This window comes from Alligator mississippiensis, chromosome 1 (assembly GCF_030867095.1).
Source record: "Alligator mississippiensis isolate rAllMis1 chromosome 1, rAllMis1, whole genome shotgun sequence".
In the NCBI taxonomy this organism is placed as follows: domain Eukaryota; kingdom Metazoa; phylum Chordata; order Crocodylia; family Alligatoridae; genus Alligator; species Alligator mississippiensis.
In genome coordinates this window covers 467,239,444-467,260,580 of record NC_081824.1, presented here as the reverse complement: position 1 = coordinate 467,260,580, position 21,137 = coordinate 467,239,444, and the positions used below count along the sequence as shown (strand labels likewise).

The following is a 21,137-nucleotide window of genomic DNA, read 5'->3' as shown; positions in this document are numbered from 1 at the left end:
CCAAGTAGCTCATTTAAATAATTAAAAAAAAAGCTGTTTTACCCATCAGAATGGCATGCTGAATCTAAAAAAAGGACAGGAGACTTCACTGACAGAGCATTACACTTGAGATCCCAGCAGATTTCCTGTGCCAAACTGGCAAAAGAGCAGTGTAACTTCAGTGCTTTTTGCAAAAGGAATTAACTTGTTGCAAGCCTGAACATGGTATCGCTTACAGACATATACCTGACATCCACCGGAGAAAAAAGAGAAAGCATGCAATAAGCCTGACCGTTCAGATCATATGAAAACCAACCACCCCTGTGACAGGACTGCTGCTAAGTACAGGCCTTCCCGTTGCAGTCGGCCACGTGACCACACTTTATTTTGAACAGTGAACACACCTGGGTGCTGAAAAGCCCAGGAGTTTGAGTAGATATAGGACACGTGGCCAGTCGGATGAGAGCGGGGCAAGGATGCGGACAAGTTAGAGACAGTCCAGCAGACGGCAATGAAAATGGTTTGGAGGCTGGAGCCCATGACTGATGAGGACAGGCTGAGGGAACTGGGCTAATTTAGTCTGCAGAAGAGAAGACTGAGGGGATTGAATAGCAGCCTTCAGCTCCCTGCAGCGGGGTTGCAAAGAAGATGGAGCTGGGCTGGTCTCAGTGGGCCAGGTGACAGGACAAGGAGCAATGGGCTCAAGCTGCAGCAAGGAAAGCTGAGGATATTGAAGTTGGCTATTAGGAAAAACTCTCACTAGGAAGTTGGCTATTAGGAAAAACTCTCACTAGGAGGGTAGTAAAACACTAGAACAGTTTACCCAAAGAGGTTGTGGACTCTCCATCCTTGGAGGTTTTTAAGGCTGAGGGTAGGCCAAGCCTTGGCTGGGATGATGTAGTTGGGGCTGGTTCTGGTTTGAGCGGGAGGCTGGACTAGATGTGACCTTCTGCGGTCCCTTCCCACCCTCATTTTCTATGATTCTGTGGGTGACACGTAGGAAAGTTGAGTGGGGATTACTGGTATTGGTTACAGCACTGGTCAGTAAATTATGGGTAGAAGAAAATAACAGGGGCTGCTGCTTGGGACTGTTTATATTCTTTTATTGAGAGAGAGTCCAGAGGAGAGCCACCCATATGATCAAAGGACAAGAAAGCAAGCCTTACGAGGAGAGGCTGAAGGACATGGGACTCTTCATCCTGGAGAAGAGAAGGCTCAGGGGGGATTTGGTGGCTGCCTGTAAGTATATAAGGGAGGGTGCATCAGGACCTGGGAGAACAGTTGTTCACCAGGGCTCCCCAAGGGATAACTAGGTCTAACAGCCACAAACTTCTAGAAGGCCGATTCAGACTCAATAGAAGGAAAAACTTTACAGTCCGAGTGTCCAAGGTCTGGAACAGACTACTCTGGACTCATTCAAAAGGAATTTGGATGCTTATCTTGCTGGGAGCATCTGATCTCTGCAGACTTCCTGCCTCTGGCAGGGGGGCTGGACTCTATGATCTCCCGAGGTCCCTTCTAGCCCTAACACCTATGAAATCTATGAAATGTAATATGTGTGTGTGTACATGTATGCGTACGTGTGTTTGCAAGCACATCCTTTGATATGGAGTCTTTTAGACTAGGGAGGGCCAACCTGTAGCTTCAATGCCACAAGTGGCATGGGTGTAGCATGAGGCAGATCAGGGAGGGGACAAGCAATACAGTTGTAAAGACAGCAGGGAGCAGAAAGCAGAGCAGCAGAGCAGGCAGGGAGCATAAGGCAGGAAGCAGAACAGCAGGCCGGGCAGGGAAAGGAGATCAGAGTGGCACTTGGGGAGAGAGTAGGGATAATTTCTGGCGCACCTGCCAAAAAAGGTTGCCCCCCATTTTAAATCATTTTGTCTAAAATTATAAATTTGGGTTAAAAAAAGACAGGTAAGCTCTTGTTATTTAACTCAAAGCTTAACTCATTCATTTCAAGCCAACACGAAAGAAATGACCACTGATAATACTAGAATACTTTATATACGAAAGCATTAAGAATTACAACCAATTTAAAAAAAGAACCTCTCTCTTGTTTCAGACTTTATTCTGCATATTCAAATTCAACTAAGAATTTTTCCCTTTGTAGAGTACCTTACCTAACCTTCAAGGAAACTACTCCTCTCAGCCATCTCCAATACTCCTTTACTCCACACACAAAACAGGGGACTTGTTCTATGGCTAGATCACTCAATAAAATCATACTGGTTAAAGAAACTAAAAAGATCTGAGCACCCAGTCCACTATTGTTCAGGTATAGGATCCTCTTTAGTGTGTCACACCAGTCTAATGCCATATGTCAAACAATGGAGCTGCCACCATTTCCAATGATAGAGAAGCATTTGGAGTCACTGAAAGAAGTGAGTCTATAACTACAACCCAGGCTGGTGTGAAGAATAAAAATGATATGTATGGCCAATTTCATTAGTTTCTCTTTCAAGGATGGGAAGATAAACAATTAACAAACTATCATTACCTAGAAATATGGGCCATCTGAATGGCCAATGTCGAATAATGGTAGAATGATAGATAAGCCAAAGAGTATACAGGCAGTCCTCGACTTACAGCATTTCAAGTTACCACATTTTGCACTTACAACGTTTATAAACTGACACCCTGTTTCAACTTTCTGACATCAGTCTCAACTTTCCAACACTTGATCTGACACTACACCCCACCAGCAAACAAGTTCGCTGCATCGCCCATCTCCCTGGAGAACATCTATCCAAAAATCCTTGGACACTTTCCTTAAGAAAGTAGACAAGACTCCAGAAAAACCTGCAGCCGAGACTCCTGAGAAGACTCCAGTCAAGAACCCTTCAAAAATCCAGTTAAGTCACCTCAAAGAAGTCTTTCCAAATCAATATGATTGCTATTTACAATATAAATACATTAACGTAGCTTTATTACTCATCTATAATTGATTGAGTACAAAATTCTGGGTTATTTTTGGTGAAAATAGGGTATCAGGCCGTGGTTCAGGAACCAATCCCCCATTCATAACACTGTTTCCTATAGGAAAACCAGTTCCAAGTTACAACGTTTCGATTTAAGACACGGTTTTTCAGGAACCAGTTGTGTCCTAAGTTTGAGGACTGCTGGTAGTTATTATATACAAAGTATTTCCAATTAAATATAAGCCTTAAATCATTTCGGGATTTGTTTACTGCTCCAACAGCTGTGGTGGTGGTTCAAGGCTAACAAAGTTCAGAAAAAAATCTTCTCTCACCCTCTACCTGGCTGACAACAAGCATGGAGGTAAAATAATTCCTTGTTTCCTTGTGTCAAGTATCCAGGTCTTAGCCATATTGGTCTAAAGGAAAAAAGCAATCAGGACTCATAGTAGAGATGATATCTTTTATTGGAACAACAAGATTTTTGCAAAGAAAATTTTGAAATCTTTTTGCGCAAATCTTGTTGGTCTAATGAAAGATATCATCTCTACTATGAATCCTGATTGCTTGTTTCCTTGTTACATTTTCTTTGTTATTGAAATTCTGCTATTATTTATCTCGAACCCGAACAGCACCATACCCAGAAACTCTACCCATTTACTCTAGTTCGGGGTGGCCAATTATTTCGGGCGGAGGGCCACTTACTGAGTTTTGGCAAGCCATCGAGGGCCACATGATAGGCAGCCAGGGGCAGATAAATATTAATTTTCTAAAATTTTTAGGGGCCCTACGGGCCAGATAGAATGACCTAGTGGGGCCGCATTTTGCTCACCCCTGCCTAGGTCTTTTCTCATTTTTAAAAGTTATTAAAAATATTACACTTATACCCATTCACCCTCTTTTTGGCTCTTTTGCCAGGACACAAGGACCTGGGTTGCCTCTGAAGAGATTAAAGTTCTTTGAATTTTAAGGACAAGCATTTCCCAATATACAAGAAGAATACTGCAAGTTGAATTTTGTAAGTATTTGAAGGGGGTGAATACCAAGGTCAAAAACAAACTGTTAAAGGTAGTCTGAGGGACTATTCCAAAATGTGGAGAGGCTTTTGAAAAACTAGAAATAATGGAGCAAAATTAAGAATTTAGGTTGAACAGTTCTAACGGTGGGATTTTATTCACAAGTAATGAAAAAAAGACCAGACAAAGCAATAGGGATTAAAGATCTTCCTGGTGGAATGGGTCAATAAAACCTGCTAGCTCCCATAGAAGTTCATGCATTCTTTTCCACAAGCACAAAAGTAATAAAGAAGTGAATGATCTTTCTCTCACCCTGGACAAGTAGAATTCTGCCCAGCTGCTGTGAAGAACGCCAAAATTGGACAAGATAATCTAACAGGCCTTTTCCACCTCTATGTTTTATTTTTCTTATGAAAAAAAATGACCTGAATAGGTGAAGGTATTTGCCCTTGTCCATTTTGTTCATATTGAATTTAGCCAGAAGGTAAATACTGCCAAGAATATTACAGGTTACTGAAATATCACCCTTTGAGATCTCTCTGCAAGATGTTAAAGATGATAGCCCCAAAATCTATTTTTTTTTTAATCTGAAAAGGGAAAATGCTAAACACCACAAATGTTTGCTAATGGAAATAATTAAAACAGGGTGATTGCCAACATGTAGGGATCCAATTATACAGAGCCATTTCAGGGAAATAAATTACCTTGCACGAGAGTGCTTATCTATTATTATGCCATGCTCAGATTATTACAGTTAGCCCAAATTTAATTTATAAGCACAAAATACAAAGAAGAGCTAGTAATAAGGTACTGAATGAGCAGTTTCAGATTTTGTTTTGAAGGAGGACACAGACAGCTACCAGGAGTCAGAGGCTATCGTTTCCCCGGTGCGTGGTTTCACGATTTCTGGGGGAATTTCAGCTCTATTCCACTGTTAACCAATGGAGAGATGTTGATTCTCATTCAGAACCTTGCACACACATTTCTGCAAATATTAAGCAAAACAGAGCAAGCAAATCAAGTCCCACGTCCACCCCTGGGAGAGGCAGGGCAACCAGTCCCACACTGAACACAGCAGACCCCTAATGCTACAATGCCGAAGGTCTGCCTTATAAACAGGCAAAGCCCTACCATGGAAGAAAGGCAGTACATGATTACCGCCAACATCTGTGCTGCCCTATCTTGGTCACTCAGGACAGATTACTAAGTTAAAGTCAAGCAGAAATCGACGAATGAGGGGAGTGGAGGCCTTGGAGTAAAACAGGGGTGCAACTGATAATGAGCAGCACTGATCAGTCTCCAGGACGGTAAGTGTTGGAAAGACGATTTAAGATGTGGCACAAAGACCCAACAGCATGTGCCCAAATGGTGGGGTTGTAAAATTCCAGCAAGAAGCTTTTCCATTTTTCCCCTCCACCCTCTGACTAAAGAGTAAGGAATGCTATAAAAGCTGCAGCCCACTGATCAACAGTGGCAAAAATGCCAAAGCAAATGGGTCACTTGTGCTTGAGAAACAGATTGTCTTTTCCTGGCCTCGCTGAGACACAAAGGGCATAGCCTTTCAAACAAAGCAAGAAGTTCAGAAAGGGAAACATCTCAGCTACCACAATGCAGCCATCCAAACCGTGGGTAACTAATTAAGATGTTTTGCCTTTTCTGGCATGAAGAAATGTGCTTTGCAAGCTTGAGATACAATTGGATAGGATTGTGGTGAGGGCCCAGACACTTAAGTACTTCCATTTCCGAGAAGGTTCCTTTAAAAGCTGAATGAACTCCTGGGGAATAAGGTTTCGTGCCCTTCCAGACAATCACAGGTTTTTTCCCTTCTGTAGATTTTGCTGAATGGGACTGGTGCCATAAACCCCACCCCCCATGGATTTGTTATTTGACCTCCCATACCGACAAACCTTGTCAGAGCAGAAATCTTGATTCATCGAGGGCTTTTTTCAACAAGACTCAAAATTTGCATCGCAGACAGGTTTTCTCCAAAAGGCCTAGACAGCCTACTCATTTTCATTCTTCAACCTCCTCTACAGGAAGCCTCTCCCTACTCTTTACCTTAAGCAAAGACTTGAAAAAGCGTTTTTGAATGATCTAAAAAAAGGATCAGTTTACACGTCTGATGATGGTTTTCTCCTCACTGGCAAACTCAGCCTGGGAACTGGAAGTCATGTTAGTTCCTTGGACTTGCGGTCAAATTTGGGGTTAGGAAGGAATTCCCCTCCATGTCCCTAGGTCAGGATGGCAAGGACTTGAGGGGTTTTGCGTTCCTCTACAGTGTACGCCATGGGCCTGTTTCCTAGATCTTCTCAGCATATATATTAAGCAATGAATTCTCTCCCACTGCAAAGGCAATTAATTGACAGTGCCCTCATCTCCTCTGCTTTCACCTGCAGCACACTATAGGGCAGTGGCTCTCAACCCTTTTAGACTCAAGGACCCTTATAAAGTACCAGGTCTTAGTTTTCGCTCATTTTTTGACTACAGAAAAATAACAGAACAGATCTCGTGCTGCAAAGAACTCAGAACACCTACAACATCAGAATGATTTTAACACTGTGGATTCCTATTTGAAATCTCGTAGTTTGTTTTGGGAATTGCATAGGTGTTTGCACACCAAGCAGTGCTAGTATTGCCTGGCACCCTAAAGGGGATCTTATGACACCCCAGGGTGCTACATCGCCCTGGTTGAGAATCACTGTGGTAGAGCAGGGGTACTCATCCTCCAGCCCACAGGCCATATCTAGCCTCAACGCAGTCACTTGGCCTGCAGGGCTCCTGACAGGTCCAGACATTTGGCAGTGGAGAAGCAGGGGTACCACTCTCCTACTGTCAAATTTCCAGACATATGGGGAGCCCCAAAAGCTGGAGAACATGGCCCTGCGGGCAGAGGCAGCAGGAACCCAGAGCCTGATCCCAGGCTATGGGGATAGTGTGGGGCCACAGGTCCAGATCCCAGGGTGCAGGGCCTAATCTGGCCAGCTGATTTGCCCCACACCACTCACCTGGCCTGCAGGGTGAAAATGTCAAGCACCACTGCCGTAGTTCTTGGCATCTCTGGTTTCATCCCTTGTACGTGCAATGTAGGAGAGTTAAAATGTGTGATTTTAAGCAGCCTTTGAGTAAATGCCTTCCTGCAAAAGCAGAAGGCTGGACTTGATGGCCTGGGGGTCCCTTCTAGTCCTGGTTCCTTGCCAGTTCCTCCTTCAAAGATGCAGCATGCCCATATTTGCCCTCTGCTCTTCAGTAGTTGCAAAACCCTAATAAAAGGTAGAGATTTCTCGAGCAAAAGCTGAAGTAGGGAAGCCCTTCACCTAGAATTATGGGTAAAAGCAACCCAAAAGGCTGTGTGGGGTTTTATTGATTTAAGTGTGCTCACTCTCTCTCTGATCAGCAGTTTTGGTTTCATCTATCCTGGGCAGAAGGAGCACCATAGCGGATCTCAGTGGCTTGGACTCTTCTCCTATAGTCACGGAGCAGGCTCTGTGTGGTTTCCTGCCCCATTCCTCTCCTCTCCCTGTAGTTAGCTTTGATGTGCAAGTATAAAGGAAGTTAAATATGACTGAGTGAGAAAGAAAGTCCCTCCATCTGATACACATGCACTTATCCCAAGCTCTAGCTCCATAGAGCCCAGCACATGCAAAATGCTGCTGCCTGCCTTGCTCTAGCAAGAATCGGCCCTCACGCACTGCCCCTCCGGTTCAGAACCCCCTTGGTAATTTTGCTCCCTGTCTCCAAAGCCTCCCTTGCCCAGCTAGCACCCTTTCCTTTCTACTTCCTACCCACGAGCCTCATCTGTGGCACTTCACACTACCTTGTCAGCGCAGAGCGCTCCTCTTGCCCTGCAGCCCTGCTGTCTCCATCGCCCTTTTGGTCAGTCTCCAGCTTGCTCCATGGTTGCTGAAAACACTGTCTTCTCTCTTTCTGGTACTTCTGAACAAGAGCAGGGTGGGACAGAAAACAGCACACCAGCTTAGAGGTGGTGAGCCCACCACTATGTGGAGGCTTTCAAGTGAAACCAAATATCCAATGGTCTCAAGTTGCAGCAAGGGAGGTTTAAGTTGGATATTAGGAAAAACTGTCTCACTAGGAGGGTGAAGAAGCACTGGAATGGGTTACCCAGAGAGGTGGTGGACTCTCCATCCTTGGAGGTTTTTAAGACCTGGCTAGACAAAGCCTTGGCTGGGATGATGTAGTTGGGGATGGCCCTGCTTGGAGCAGGGGGCTTGACTAGATGTGACCTCCTGAGGTCCCTTCCGACCTCCCTTTTCATGTGATTTTCTGTTTTGTTTACACAATAAGATCTGATCCAGCTCCTGGGAGAAGCTCTCTGGCCTGTTAACAGTGGCATGGGCAAATGGTTGTGGTCATCCCTTTTTGCTGGAATAACATCGGTCTCAGCACCTCTGTTAATACCCGCTTTGCAGCCCTGAAGGTGATTATAACTCCAGCTCCACATTAAGAGGCAGATAATCCAATCTTACATTTTAAGTGATAACTGAAAGGAGTCAAAGAGATTTCTTCCACCCCTAGCGCATAACTCTGCTTCTGGGGTTATTTTGCTTTCCTCTGAATCATTAGAGATGACCCCAGGCTGGAGACGGGATAGCAAGCAGAGTGAGCTAGTGCTCTACGACGGTACGGAAAATCCTTGCTCATATGCTCAGGGTCACACAGATCACCAGATCTTGGGTCAAGACATACTCTTCTCCCATTTGCACTGGCACGGATCTTTGGCAGTTTTTCATCTTTGCCCACTGGGATCATCTCTCAGCTAAATTAGTTCCCTGCTCCTGTATTGGCAGTGCCCTAGGTCTCTCCTATCCTCTAGCTGTGGCACCCATTTTAATTCTTCTGAAATACTGTGTACAAATAGATTGGTGAGGTTTGTTGTAGGAAGTCTGAATAATACTTCATGGTCTGTGGTATACAGGTCAGACTACATGATCCAGAGAACACTGCTGGTCTTCATTTTCATTATCCCTCTAAAATTACTTAACAATATTCTGTTGTGCCTCATTCATGCAAACTCAGGGCCAAATCACTGCAGTTACAATCCCTTGCAATGCCCGAATATTTCAGTGGTGAATCGGGGCCTTTATTTCAAATTCATCTTAAAAATAACATTGCATTGACAGGTTTAGTGACAACAAAAAGATCTCTGTGACAAGGAGGTTCAACCAAGTGGGTCGCGCTGTTTGAAGTCCCTGTCCATACCACAGAGGAAAAGGAGGCTCCATGCAAGAGACGCGCCACCAGCCTGGAGGAATTGGTGAATGGGTACGGATAGTTACACAGTCACATGGTGATCAGATCTATGTGCTGTATTTGAAATAAAAAAAAACTGGTACATTAAACCCATATGTCATATTAAGGAGAATGTGGTTAGGATTTCCCAGTGTTAATGCAGCAAACTAGAACCTAGCTATCCTGCACCTTGTTTCTCAGGCTATTCTTGAATAGAAGGTGAGGACTATTCACCTCTTAAAAGTGTTTGGATCTTTTATTGGGGGAAAAAAAAGACAGGCAGCTGCCTCAACCCCCTTACATTTGTCTTGCTTAAAGTGCTATCACTAGCTCCATTGGGAAGTGTCGCAGTTTGCAAGGATGAATCTTGGTTGAATAAACAGTAAGAATACAGTAAGTTCCAGCTGAAAAAGGACAATGACGTTTGCAAACAGATGGTTTTGCTAGGGCAGTAGGGCCGGGTATTTATTTTTCAAGCCAAACAAGTTCAGGTCTGATTAGTGCACACACCTACTCTTGTCATTATGAATTATTCTAATGCATTATTATTATTTGCATAATGCCACAGCCAACCCAAGATCAAGGGGCCATTGTTCCAGTCAATGTGCAAACACAGTCCCCTGCCCCAAAAACAACTGGAAGACAAAAAACCCTATGAATTTAAATCATGTATAAGCCAGTTAGAAGCCTTTTTTTAAATCCCGGTAGACACCTAAGTACTTTGAAAATCTGGTCCATAGCGGCCAAGAATAATCCATCAATTCACTAACTCCGGCTAATGCTTCCTTTGTTTAATAAATCAGTTAGTTATAATTGCAAAACATTTGCAAAACGTGCAGAATATTTCTTGTGTTTCAAGCATGCTAAGTGGTTTTAACTGATAAAGATGATTTTAAAATGCTGGCTTTGTATTAAATTGAATTCCAATTTCTATCCAAATGCAGCTTGACATGAATCGTGAATAAAAGTCATCTAGTAAATAAAAGGCATTAGCCTCCATTTTCTACCTGATAAAAAATGTAAAAAAAAGAAGAATCTGAATGCAAGCATGCAAGCTACATAATTTCTTAAATAAACGTTTAGATGCAATACGCCCGCCTGTTTAGCAAAAAAAAGAACATGATGTAGCACACTGGGGGCCAGCCAATTAGCCCTGCGTTCTCGCCGAGTGCTGCTCTGCTCCCCTTGCTTTCCCTGATCTGCTGCTCCTCTTTCTGCTTCCTGCCCTGTGCTCCCTGCTAGATCTGCTGCTCTGCCTTCTGCTCCCTGTCCTACCTGCTGCTGGATCGCCGGTCCCATCCCCAATCTGTTGCACGTGCCACACACACAGGTTGGCCATGCCACTTGTTGGGCACCTCTGATTTATTATAACGCTGTCATTAATTGCAAATCACCATGTTAGGGTTATAGTCAAGAATCTCTTTAAGAACTAATGTTAAAATTATGTGTAAAACCAAGGCTTTTATTTTCAAAATCAAGGTTTCCTGCTCATTTGATGTCATGATTAAAATCAGTGAATTGAAACACTGCCTTAGGTCAATCCAACCCTGCTAGTAAACTGCTGCAGTGGCAGGGTCTCAGGCAGCACTGCTCACACTCTGGCTTCTCCAAAATCTACAGATTTCTACCACAGCACCTTCTTATGATCTGAGCAGCAGAAGAGGCATTGGATCTGACTGTAATCAGATAAAGCAGGAAGACAGCCCCAGTTGGCTGCCTCACATTTGCAAAGTTCTGCTTGCAAGTAAAAAACTGCCTTCGTTTTACTGTGAAAGGAAAGCTTAGGCACTACAGGCGCTGAAAGCCCTCACCTGGGAATATCTCCTACTTGCCGTGGGCACATGGCTTTTTCGAGTACCAATTATTGTACTTGTGCCCAACTGGGAAAAAAAAAAGCTTTAGTGCAAAGATCTTAACACAGAGCAAGGGACGGAGCTAAATGTCACTATGGGAATCTCGACCCTGCATTTCCTAACACTTGTGCGCTTTGTCCCAACCTCAACGCTGTGTTAACAGCGTGCAGCCCTGTCCAGCACTCACACAGCTAGGAGAGGCCTGATCATCTGTTATGATGTTTTTCGTGTGCATATTTGGCTCTGCTGTGCGCTAACACACAGCCTTTGTTATGCTCTCAGCAGATCTATTTATACACGGTGACATGCACAGTGTTTGCTTCCCTTCCTCCTGGTCTCAGAAAAGTGGTGCATATGCAGAGAAAGATATTTTAAAATGTAAATGGTTACATTATTCAAGCCAAGACCATTATTACAACAATGGGAGTGTAATTCCAGATTCACTGAAAACTAAAACTCATTCTCCAGAAAGGTGATGGGAAGGGGTACGTCTGATGGTAGCCAATAAAAGATGGGTAAAGGAATATACCTGCAAGAAGGGAAGAGGAAAGAGGAAGGAAACCTCCCCCCTCAACCCTTTCTTGAGCCTGATGAAAAGCAGAGGGGAGTTAAGAAGAGGCCATTCTTACATTTCCCATTACTGACTGAATGGATATTTAAGAAAGAGTTAGCATCCAAATATAATCACAACTATCACCGTCCCTTCTCAAGTGATACTGTAATCCTATGGACAAAAAAAAAAAAATAAAGCAATAAAGTTTGCCTGGCAAAAAGATTCCTGTGTTAAGTACTTGCATGGTGATTTTTCACCTTTAAACTACTTTGCAAATACAAGTTAATCCTCCTGACTTGGGACAGGAAATATTGTAAATGGCAGGGGCTAATGAGGATGAAAACATTAAAGATCTTCTGCGGCCTGCTGACCACAGCTGCGCTGTCTTATATGCAACACATCCTGGCAGTGGTGGGAAGGCAAATAGGGCTAGTAGTAGTACTCAGCCACACAGTCAACAGCTTCTTCTTACAAAGATCTTACCCCCCTCTATCCAACTCTCATCTCCCGGGCCTCCTGGACCATCATATTCTGTACGCCCCACTGCCGCTCATTCATTGTAAGAGGTCCCATATCAGTGCCTGTGTTTCCATGCAAACCCAACCCCCTGTTCTCAAGTGAAGCCAAGCTGATGTCAAGTTTGCAGGAAAGGGGCACCACCTGTTTGGTCCAGAGCACCAGCCACTCACTGTAAATTGTATTTTCAGAGGAAGGAAACACTCACCCATACTATCAAAACCAGCCGCCAGAATTATGGCCACACAAACTGAAAAAAAAAAAATCAATAGTTCGCTTGTCCATGCCACCATTTCAAAGTCCAAAGGTGAGATCAAACAAAGCCTGAAGGGCACAGCTGCCCCGTTTTTCATCAGAAACTAAAGTGACCATTGGTTAACATGACCATTCAGTAGCACTGCTAAGCCAATCTACTAAAAGTAGGATCCAACATCAAGGAACGAAACACTGAACAGAGGAGATTCAGTGGGGAATCAAGATCCCTGGTTTTGTACTCACTGGGCACGTCTACACGTGCATTAATGCGCCATAGGTACTGCACATTAAGTTTAGTACCTGTAATAACAGGTACTAACTAAATACTCAGTAACCGGTGCTACTGTTGGGACATGCCTTTTTTAGTGACATTAATGCATAGTAGACTAATTCTAGAAAAAACAGATGAAAAAGATGCTGAATCAACAATGTATTGAACTAAGTAGGCTACATTAACTGGCTGACCGGTGCAATTATTAAACGATAACTAGCTAGGGATCAAGTCACCTGAAACAACACTGTGTAAAGTATCATGCGTTTGGTTTGTAGGCAATTAAGACAATTTCATTGTTTCACCAGGTTCCTGTAGCATCCAATTAAGCAATAACAGGAGTGAGGAGCTCTTAATTAATGAGGAAAGCCCTCTGCAAGCTAAACACAGGTGTGTGCAGGTCTCAAGTAGAGTCTGGAATAGTTGAATAGATCATTTATTCTCTTTAAAAAACACGCACACACTCAAACTTGTATTCAATTAACTCAACGGTAAAAGAATTCTTTGTGATTTCTCTTCTTTCAAGGGGCTTATATTTCTCTGTAATATCCAACAATTAAGTAGGTTATAAAAGATTAAAATACACAACTGACACTCAGAGTGAACCAGAGTGGTTGCAAGTGATGACAATTTGCAGAGTCATTACCAGTTTTTCTCAAATTATACTCAGCACAACTTTAAATGATCACTTTTGCATTAATAAGCTTTTAAGAAAAAGGTATTAGTCCATCTTGGCATTAAACTAACACTTATTTTTATTGGTAAACCCACTTAATCTTGTTTTTAAACAGATGCACGGCACAGCCCTTTAAACCATTTTTTCAATCAACTAATACCCCACCAAAACCCTGAGACAGTATTACATGCCCACCATCTCTGACCTAATACTATACAGTTACAGGATCACTAACAGATGTGAAGTCAGATAGGAAGAGGTCAAGTGAACAAAAGTTGGCATCTGTTCCAGGCATGTGTGGTTTTGGAAGGAGGAAGAAGGCAGGAAACTGGTTATGGTTTAAAAATCCAGCTTCTTTTAATATTCTCTTTTTTCCCCCCCAATCACTGATGCATTATTTTTCCCCTCTTACTATATATATGAGAGAGGTGTTTACAAAAATATATTTTTTTTATCCATTATGGATTCTTGTCACCTGAAGATACTCATCTAATTCTTAGTCAAATCAAAGCAGGGTTTTCACAATGGGGAAGGTGTGCTCATTTCTTTGTGAAACTTCTATCCAGGATACACAAACTCTCCTACAAATTCTGAGAGAGGCAAAGCCACTATTTTCCATAAGACAGACGTTTAAAAAAAAAAGGACACATTTTGCTAGCTAATAAAGCTAAAATACCAAAAGCCATCAAAGGTTTTCTTGGGTACAAAACAAAACATCTCACAGCACAAAGAGATAATAAAAATGCCAAGATCATCCCAACAGGTCCATGGATGCGCACAGCTAAGTTCAGAAAAACAGGTAATTAATGAAGGACACACACAAATGCCTGCATTTGTAAGTCTCTGTTATACACGACTACAGCATTTTGACCGAAATAAATGAAACCCCATTACATTTACTGTCAGCATAACGTCTCCTAAACACATCATGATGGCCATCAAGGCCAATGTCATAAAGGGGGATGCAGTACAGAATTACAGAAGCAACCTTTAGCACTGCGATGATATTCTATATCTTACATGCTTCAGCAGGCAAACCAGGGAGCATTAGCTGCAGATTCCCATTAAGCATAAAGTACATCTGTCTCCAAATTTCCCAGCCTTAAAAAAAATGAGCCTGTATCTTCCAGTGCATTATTAAAGGCCTACTGCTATCCATTATGACTGCACATAACAGTGTGCATGTAGACACGGAAGATGGAGCAGGTAGTGACACCGTTAGTTAAAGTTATCTGACACTTTCCTTTCCTTGGCTTCAGTTGCTTATAAACTTGGGCAACTTTTAATTGCTCGGGCTAAAACTGGCTTTGCTCGGTGTCTGCCCCAACCTGAATTTTGCAGACTCTCAAGTAAAACAGTTCCAATTGGAGACATTTCTTTTCCTCTTTTTAAAACTGTCTTGCCATTCCTTTAATCGAGAAACTCCAACATCATCATGCTTTGGAGGCTGAAAATTAGGGGTGTTACCGCAGCATTAGGGACCGACCTTTTGCTGCATGCAAGAAATGAGCCCAAATTTGGCTAAGTTGCACGCCATGTTCTTGCAGTTGTCACACGGTCAGTTTGGCAGGTCATCCCCAAATTTTCTGTCTGCACTGATCACATTCCCCCTCCACACAGGTCCCACACGTGGATGAGACTACACATATGCACCCCCCTCCCCCCCCCCACAGAATGGCTGAGCATCCTTCAGGTGAGCAAGGCTATTACTGCTCCTGGTAACCTGGGCCTATGAGACACAAGACAGTGGAAGTCAAGAGGGAGACAGACTCCTGTTCTCTCAATGTCTCTCCCAGCTCCTACTGGTGCCTGTAGAGGAAGAGGAGGAAGAAGGCTGAATCAAATGCCTACAGCAAGGAAGAAAGCTGGGGATTGGGAAGGAAAGCAGTAGAGAGACAGGAAAAGAAGACACGGATAGGAGCCTGACAAAGCAGAGATAGGAACAGAAAGTGAAGGGCAAGGACAGGGCCTGGATGCAGGATGAAACAGGAGTGGGACTCAAGAGCTAGCAAACTCAGGAACCCAAAGGTTGGGAAGTGCCCAAATTAAGACCACCTAGGATAGGTGGTATTCTGTCAAATATCAGACACCCCTGAATTTAAGCATCCCTATTTTCTGATTCTCAATTTAAGAACAAAATAGCAAATAAATGCACCTTCACAGAGATACAGTCTCCAAGGTGCACAGAAGAACTTCTTTACTTCTGGGTTTTTTTACTCAAATTTAAGACACAGGCCTTTTGTTTTTTAAGAAGAAATCTATGAAAAGGTGTGTGTTTGGAATATGGTGGTCCATAGTTACACGACATTTTTTTTCCCACCGGACCCCCTGCCTTATTCAGTACCTAGAGAATGAGCTGGGGCTATGCAGTGAAGAAGACTATTGTCTGGAGCAGCCTGGCTTCATCTGATGCCAAATAAAGTATACGGTAAATGAGGCATGGAGTTGCAGAAATAGGCAAGATGGTCTCGTGTGTATGGCAGATGACTGCTGCCCGGGAGGAACTATCTTCCATCCTTGCCTCTATCACAGAGTTCCTTTGTGATGCTGGGCTACCCGCTCAATCCAAACTCCTTCCTAGGCAGTTCCTCATTTTCTGCATACTCAAGGACAACTTGGCAGCTTGTACATTAAAAGCATATGCAATGGCAACACAGATCAACTGGTAGGGTGCACTCTGAAAACTTCGGGCCCTGCGCATTTCAAGGCAAGTGCCCCAAAGTCACAGTTCTACTGGACAATTTCGGAATTAATCCCGCTGGGCCTGAACTCCTCTGCCTGTGAAATGGGGGCTCATCTAACCAGTGCTGTGAAGATGAGTTCACATTTGCAAAGCACTCAGATACTAGAAACCTTCAGAGGAGATGAACAGTTTTAGTGTTGATACAGAATTTGGATTATATGCAGTGAACAAGCCCTTGGGCCCATTCAATGAGGAATAAAGAAATCGTGAATTAACTACTCATTCACTTAACAGAGTCCAAAAACAGCAAGAGATCATGTCTTTATAAACCATACTATAATGCATCCGCATGAAAAAGTCAAATTAAGTTTACCCAAGCAACTGAACACCCGATGTGTCCTAACTATACAGTGCTTGCTTTCATAATTTTCCTTTTTTTTCCATAGCTTTTCCTTTTTTTATGCAATTTTCTAAACTTAAATACAGCAACGTGAAAAAAAACCAAATTCCATTGGGTGGAACCATGCTGACTCCAGGCAGGTCCCTGGCAGATCTGGGACTATTCGAGCAACAGCACTGACCTCTAAGCTGAGCAATGAAGTTATTGATAGGAGTAGAAAGTTGTTAAAGCTACATGGACCAGCTACCGGAGGGAAATGAGACACTTTGCCAGTGGATTTCATAGCTATTTGCTAGACAGGAGCAGAATAGTCAGGCTCAGTTCCATTCCCAACTGGGCAAAGGCAAGTGTTGTAGCAGTGGAGAGTCTCTCCTGCCCTGTCCCTACCTCCCACAGCTCATTTCTGCCCCATTTCACTCCCGTCACCTATGTGTTCCTCCTCTGGGGCATGGGGAGCACCTCCCTAGTGTCAGTCCTTGGGTCTGGTGCCAGTCCGGGGGCTGCTCAGAGAATGAGCTGTAGAAAAAGTTCTTCACAGCCTTTGCAGCCCAGGTCCTGGAGCAGCCCCAGTACAGATGGTCTCTTCGAAGGATTTAGCTACTCAACTCTACCAAGTCCCTGAGCTTGCAACTCTCACTGGCTTCACAACTGGAGCAAATTTCTATCTACCTTCACAAGAAAAGCAAAACCACTGTCCTGTCTGACAAAGCTCTGCAGCACAGTATGGAAGGGCTTGAGTTTTTCAATGAAACAGCTGCAACACCTGGGGGGTTTTCAATGATGGGCCAAACTATATGTTTTCCCTACCTCTGCTCTGAGAAACAGCAGGTCTCTGAGTTGAAATGTTAAAATAAAATAAAATAAAATAGCATGGAGCCAAATAACCAGAGAAGAAAATTTCAAGCAATCGGTTATGTACGCCAAACTCTAAAACGCTTGGTTCAGAGATGATACCTTTTGTTAGACCAACTAAGAAATCACAAAAAAAAAAAAAAATCACTGTAAGATAATTTTTAAAGATTTTTGTTTGTGATTTCTTAGCTGGTCTAATGAAAAGGTGTCAACTCTGAACCAAGACTTCTAGAGGTTTGCATTTCTTTTTGTCTCAGAGCAACACGGCTACCAAATACATCCCTGAAGCAACTGGTTAAAAAGTCCTGCAAAGTTATTTGCTACTGAAAAGAGGACCTTGCTAGAAAACCTTAATCAGTAGACATTACTATCATTTTCACCTTTAACATTACATATAAACACTTCAAGATTTCAGTAACACGCATCATTTTCACATTCTTTTTGCGACAGAGCTTCCTTGCCCCAAGGTAATTAAACAAACAAGGATTCAAATGATGTAGCATTCTCTGGCTCTCATCAGCTCTCATTACTCTACAAGCAAATTTATACTGATCATCTGCCAAAACCCCAATCCAGAGAATTTTTTTCATATCAATAAATCCCTTAAAAGCACAACAGTGTTCACACGCATGAGTGACTGAGCAAGCTAACTATTTCAGTTTACATTCTTTTCAGAGCATATCCCATGCACGTAACTAAAATTTTATCAATAAAACAATCGTCAGGAGACAGCTGGCCTCACTGGGATTATTTTTCTCCACAAAAAGGGCCTGTCATTCATTAGAAAGAGACTTCTGCTAATAAAACCACGACTGGAAGAATTTTCTCACCAGGAGGGTGGAGAAGCACTGGAACAGGTTACCCAGAGAGGTGGTGGCATCTCCATCCTTGGAGGCTTTGAAGACCCTGGTAGACAAACCTTAGCTGGGATGATCAAGTTGGGGTGCATCCTGTTTGGAGCAGGGGGCTGAACTAGCTGTGACCTCCTGAGGTCCCTTCCACCCCTCATTTTCTATGGACTCTATGGACCACACCAAGCCAGCAAGAAGAAAGAAGTCTTGCTGGGTACAACAGAGGTCTATCATATCACTCCTCCTCCTCAACTGGGACGTAAGAAATTTGGGGAGAAAGCAATCCTCTGTAAACTGAGCTATGATGAGCATAATTAATGTCTCAGCTCTTGACATCCGTCATCAGATCTCAAGGGTGTTACCAGCTTTCCCAGCTGATATCAAGGACTCAATGAGAATTAGCTGAATTTAAGTGTAGTAAACTGAATGGGTTTGCCCACTTTTTGATACTCAGGTGTCCAACCTGCAAGTTCTGTTGCATCCTCAACCATTTTTGGATGTCCAGAGAGCAGGGGGAACCTGGCAAACTTTTTTTTCTACTTGCAGACACGTTAAAGGGTACAACTCTAGTCTTCGGGATGATGGCCACGCTACACTTCTCTACACTGGTGGAACCTCCTTACTGACTCAACTGTAACATGTTCTTCCGGGGGTGACACTTACAGGCCAGTTAAACTCTAAAAGAAAATGGCTGAAGGTTATTCAGTCTGCCTCCTGCACCTCACCGTTCCTTCGACAGCCAATTCACAAAGCGCTGGCTTTGATCTATAAAAGTTCTTTGTGGTTGAGATCCCATAGATGCGATATGTCTTCACTGCTGCGCAGCTTTCAACACTGCGTCACGCGACGTTTGCAACAGCAAATAAGGGGAACAGGAGCTTGATGAAATGTAGGCTGGTGCGCACATGCTCCAGACCTATACTCTGGGAAGTTATCAAAGGCTTGGTCTTCCATGGTGGGGGAGACATCAAGTGAGATCCTGCAGAGGTCTCTCTTGGGTCTGCCACATTATTCAATATTTTTGCTAACGACGTGGGTAATAAAAGGGAGTTCGCTTATAAAATTTGTGGATGACTCAAGCTGGGAGGGGTTGAAAGCACTTTTGAGAACAGGATTAGAATTCAAAGTGGTCTTGAGAATTGGAGAAATGATTCGAAATCAATAAGACAAAATTCAATAAAGACAATAAAGTACCACACTCAAGGAGAAATCAAATGCATAAACACAAGATGCAAAATAACTGGCTCGGCAGCAATACTGAAGGGAACGATCCGAGGGCTATATGGATTACATGCTGAATACGAGTCAATGTGATGCTATTGTGAAAAAGCAAATCTGATTCTGGGATGTATTAGCATGACAGCCGTATGGAAGACGGGAGGCAATTATTTCCCTCTCCTCAGTGCTGCTGAGGCCTCATACAGAGTAACAACATCCAGTTTTGGGCAGCACGTTTTGAGAAAGATGTAAATAAACCGCAGAGAGGCTGGAGGAGCAGCAGGAATGAGGAGGAAAGGCCTGAAAGAACTGCTTTGGTTATGTCTATAAAAGAACAGGCCCTTCCAGGATGGGTAGGCTTGATACATACACTGAGCATGTCCCATTCTCAGCTCCCAGCTATGATCTGAGTGCAGGGAATTGTGCCACGGACCAAACACCTCCATTCTTCATGCCTCATCCATCTCTGCATTGTACATCTCTGGCGTACACTGAGCTTGTCCCTCCTCCCACCCCCTGCATCTGTGCTCATCGCCCAGCTCCCCACCCTGCCACTGCACCATGGGGGCAGCACGGCAGCTACCTTTGTTTCCTTCATGATATGGCACTGATCTGATCTTTTTCCCTAGAACAGAATCACAGAATCACAGAAAATGAGGGCTGGAAGGGACCTCAGGAGGTCACATCTCATCCAACCCCTTGCCCAAACCAGGACCAACCCAACTAGATCATCCCAGCCAAGGCTTTGTCAAGCCAAGCCTTAACAGCCTTCAAGGATGGAGATCCTACCACCTCTCTAGGTAGAAACGGCAGCATCAAAAGAAAATCTGGTATCTACTCTGGACTGCTGGAGGCAGCACGGGCATTAGGAACCCCTTGAGCAAATGACCTGCTATCCTTTGAACATACTTGGTTGTACCGTTCAGGAAACAGGCGCACTATTAGTCATGCTTCCATTACTCTAAGTGCTTACTAGTCTTTCATCTTCTCTCTACTTAATTAATGCTGATGCCCCTGACAATACCTTTAAAGTATAATTACAATGTGCATATGGATTTTAGTGCACTTTGAAATATGACTCTTAACCAGAAATTTTGGTCTCTGGGCAAAACTTCCAGAAGGAGCCTTGCAGAATTCAGACAGAAACTAAGTAGCGTGCACATTCTCCAAAAGCTACTCTGGGCACAAATTAACGGTGCAAGGATGCAGCTTGGGATCAATGCCCAAAGCCTCTCCCCTTGAGCCACCCAGTTACTGTGCTATTTTAAGCCCTCTAGCTTCAAAAACAGAGCTTGTCTTGCTTCACAAGAGAATTTTGTTCTTTGGGACACTTTGCCTTAGCTGTGCCAATCTGGATTTCCAAACTAAACCCTTGTCATTTTGTCAGCATGACTTCCCCAAGGGGCAGGAGCCATCATGCATGAAACGATGTACATCCTGAGGCATGATGTCTCCATGGCAAGGATGAGAGAAATGTTTTAAGCATAAATGTGAGCAATAAACAGAAGAAGAAACTTGCCCCAGTTTGAACCATTACCCATTCCATTATTCCCCCATGAAACAAAGTACATTTCAAGACAATCAAAGTCGTCATATGCAGATTTTAGCGCCTGTAAAATAGTCATCTTTTAAATAGTAAATTAGACCTGCCATTCCACTACAGTAAGTCATTAGCTGGGCCTAAACGTTTCTTAGGGCATATCTTCAACACAAAGTTAATTTGAGTCGCGAGTCCTGTTGTCCCTAACCTGAGTTCAGTCCACACACATAGAAACCCTTAATTCAAATGAGGTGATGGCTTGAACTCAAGTTGGCTGGCCACTGGGGCATAGGCTAATGCTTGGGTTAA

At 43.4% G+C, this 21,137-nt stretch overlaps 1 protein-coding gene across 5 annotated transcripts in view; it reads right to left on the bottom strand.

Annotated features, from left to right (window-relative positions):
• The window catches only part of FAM168A (family with sequence similarity 168 member A), a 335,671-nt gene that overhangs the window by 286,070 nt on the left and 28,464 nt on the right, over window positions 1-21,137 (bottom strand). The gene's annotated exons all lie outside the window — the stretch shown is intronic.